Source organism: Saccopteryx bilineata, chromosome 4 (assembly GCF_036850765.1).
Source record: "Saccopteryx bilineata isolate mSacBil1 chromosome 4, mSacBil1_pri_phased_curated, whole genome shotgun sequence".
In the NCBI taxonomy this organism is placed as follows: Eukaryota; Metazoa; Chordata; class Mammalia; order Chiroptera; family Emballonuridae; genus Saccopteryx; species Saccopteryx bilineata.
Window position 1 is genome coordinate 163,881,988 of NC_089493.1, and position 3,897 is coordinate 163,885,884.

General features: G+C 42.0%; 1 pseudogene; it reads right to left on the reverse strand.

Moving 5' to 3' along the window:
* Positions 1-940: 940 nt before the first annotated feature.
* LOC136335588 (small ribosomal subunit protein uS14-like) lies at positions 941-3,178 on the reverse strand (annotated as a pseudogene).
* Positions 3,179-3,897: the final 719 nt, after the last annotated feature.

Here is a 3,897-nt window from a genome sequence, read left to right on the forward strand (position 1 = left end):
ACCTTTGGGTTCAAGCCAGTGACCATGGGTCATGTCTATGATCCCACAATCAAGACAGCAACTCCGTGCTCAAGCTGGTGAGCCTGCACTCAAGACAGATGAGCTCGCGCTCCAGCTGGCAACCTTCTTGGGGTTTCGAACCTGGGTTCTCAGCGTCCCAGGCCAACTCTCTATCCATTGCACCACCACCTGGTCAGGCTAATTTTTATTTTTTAATTTTAGAGAGAGAGGGAAAAGAAAGAAACATCGATTTGTTGCTCCACTTACTTATGGATTTGTTGGTTGATTCTTGTATGTGTCCTGACCAGGAATCAAACCTACAACCTTGGCATATTAGGATGATGCTCTAACCAACTGAACTACCCAGCCAGGCATGTTTTGCATTTTTAAAAATCTCTTTAATATCTGGCTTAATAGAAGACACCTGAATTATCATTTCTAATCTTGCAATTAGTTTTTTTTCTTAATTCAGTGAGAGGAGTAGAGGCAGAGAGACAGACTCCCACATGCGCTCTAACCAGGATCCACCTGGCAAGCCCACTAGGGGGTGATGCTCTGCCCATCTGGAGCCCTTTCCCCATTGCAACCAGAGCCATTTTTTCACACCTGAGGCAGAGGCCATGGAGTCATCCTTAGCACCCGGGGCCAACATGCTCAAATCAAGCCATGGCTGCTGGAAGGGAGGAGAAGAGAGAGATAGAGATAGAAAGAAGCAAGAAGGGGAGAGGTGGAGAAGTAGATGGGTGCTTCTCCTGTGTGCCCTGGCTGGAAGTCGAACCTGGGACATCTACATGCTGGCCTGACGCTTTACCACTGAGCCAACTGGCAATAAGCTTTTTTTTTTAAGTTTAAAAAATTTTTGTTTTCTGTACAAAAAGCTAGCTAGCATTGTTTCTGCAGTAAGGTAGATGTCTTGAATGACCCATTCAAGGAGGTTCACTTAGTCCAACTTAGTGTAGCCTATATCCTTCGTGTGCTGAGGGAACACGGGAGCACATACTAAGGCCATGTTTTCGGATCAGACCGTGCCAATTTGAGCAGACATTGCAAGAATGAACACCCTGGCCAGATTTTCTTGGATGACTCCAGAAGAGCTGCTGGTGACTCACCTTGCTCTCTCAGATGCATCAGTTAGTTTCAATATGTGTTTTGGTTGAAGTACATGAAGAAATCTGGCCTCCATAGACTTGGGAAGGGAAGAGTATTTTAGGTTTCAAACAATTGTAGATATTTTTTCTTTGATACTACACCAAAACTCTACATATGGTAATTTCTTAAAGGTTACTTGCAATGTGGAATCTGAAACCATATCAATCAATACCTACTCTATTACATTAAAATCCATTAGCTTATCTTGTCCCATGAATAGATTTTGTAACATCAAGCATTGATCATTTGGAAAATATAGATTCTCTTGAGTTATACAGATCTTCCAAATGTTGATATATTTTACTATATTTTAAAAATCACATCCATTAGACCTTTGCCTGGAAGCTCAGTTGGTTAGAGCATCATCCTTATATGCCAAGGTTATGGGTTCAATCCTGGTCAGGGCATATATAAGAATCAACCAATGAACACATAAATAAGTAAAACAACAAATTGATGTTTCTCACTCTCTCTCAAATCAATAATAATAAATTTAAAAAATCACATTTATTATATCATCATCAATCTCTTTAGAGGAGTCTTTAAGCATTAGGAAGCTGTCAAGTTCATGATGGCAGATACAAGTGTTCTAAAATTCTAATTTTCTTTTGAAAGCTTGGGTTTTATCATTGGCAACAAATGCTTTCAGTTGTTATCCTTGAAGTGACAGGCTTGTTTTGTTCATTTTTGGGAAACTGTCTGCCAAACACTCAAATATGAATAATCATAGTTTGTCTTTCAGTTGTTCTTTCAAGTAAAAATGATGTTCCATGGAAAAAGAGGCTAGTTCAGCCTGAAACTCAAACAATTGCATAAGTACTTTCCCTGGAGGCATAACAACTATTGCACTTGGAATACTGAGGAAGGTTTTTTTGTTGTTGTTGTTGTTTTTTGACAGAGACAAAGAGACAGAGAGAGGGACAGATAGGGACAGACAGACAGGAAGGGAGAGAGATGAGAAGCATCAAGTCTTTGTTGTGGCACCTTAGTTGTTCATTGATTGCTTTCTCATATGTGCCTAGATTGGGGGGCTCCAGCAGAGCGAGTGACCCCTTGTTTAAGCTGGCGACCTTGGGCTCAAACCAGTGACCATGGGGTCATGTCTATGATCCCACACTTAAGCCAGTGACCCTGCGCTCAAGCTGGCGAGCCCACGCTCAAGCTGGATAAGCCCACGTGCAAACCAGCAATCTCAGGGTTTTGAACCTGGGTCCTCGGCATCCCAGTCTGATGCTCTATCCACTATGCCACTGCCTGGTCAGGCCAGAGGAAGTATTTTATGTGTACTTTCTATTTCATCGGGCAGAATATTTAAAAGATGTACTCAGAGATTGAATTTAGTAAAAATTAATAACTTTTACTGTTTAATCAAGGATATTCCTAAACAAAAGAGATTTTTTTTTTTTTTTTACTGAATGTGTGTGGCAGTGAGGAGTATAAGGACTACTAGTACAGTTTAGTGCCACTGCTTTGATTTGAGCTAATGTGCAATCTATTTTAACAACCATTGCTTTTGTACCATTGCTGTAAATGTGAACACAGTAGTAAAGACAAAGAATGCATTAATAGTGTTTTGTTTGTTTGTTTTTACAGAGACTGAGAGTCAGAGAGAGGGATAGACAGGGACAGACAGACAGGAATGGAGAGAGATGAGAAGCATCAATCATCAGTTTTTTGTTGCGACAGGAACGGAGAGAGATGAAAAGCATCAATCATCAGTTTTTCGTTGCGACACCTTAGTTGTTTGTTCACTGATTGTTTTCTCATATGTGCCTTGACTGCGGGCCTTCAGCAGACCGAGTAACCTCTTGCTCAAGCCAGCGACCTTGGGTCCAAGCTGGTGAGCTTTGCTCAAACCAGATGAGCTCGCACTCAAGCTGGCAACCTCGGGGTCTTGAACCTTGGTCCTCTGCATCCCAGTCCGAAGCTCTATCCACTGCACCACCACCTGGTCAGGCATTAATAGTGTTATGAAAACAGTTTTGACCTTGTGGACCTTTAGGATCTTGGAAACCTCCCTGAGGTCCATGGATCGCATCTTAAGAATCATTGTCCTAAGTGATATGTCTGAGTTCTTCAGGTCCTCTTTTCTTCTCACTCTCTACTCTCTCCTTAGGTGAGCTCTTCTACTGCTTTCGAACGATGTCTGAACAAATGACATACCATATATACTTGACCCTGACCTCTCCCTGGAGCTCCAGAACCATGTATCCAGCTGCCAATTCAACATTGGCACTTTGATACCTCAAAGGCTCCTCCAGAATAACCTAAGATTTCACCTGTGCTCTTCTCCCTTGTTGTCTTCCATCCATTTATACAAACCAGAATCCTTGTCCTTACCACATGCACTTTTGCATCACCAACCTGTTAATTTTATCTCCCAAATATCCTTTTGATTCATAACTTCTCTTTATCTTCACCACCATCACCACTACCCAAGTTAAAGACACCATCATCTCTTCCTGGAATTACTATCAATACAACAATACTCTTACAGCCTATTCTCCTCATTGTAGCTGAGTGATCTTTTCAAAACATATGCCAAAATCCTACCTAAACCTTTTTTTTGTGTGTGTGACAGAGAGAGAGAGAGAGACAGATAGGAACAGACAGACCTGAAGGGAGAGAGATGAGAAGCATCAATTCTTCATTGTGGCTCCTTGCTCAAGACAGTGACCTTGGGCTTCAAGCCAGTGACCTTTGGGCTCAAGCCAGCAACCTTGGGGTCATGTCTATGATCCCATGCTC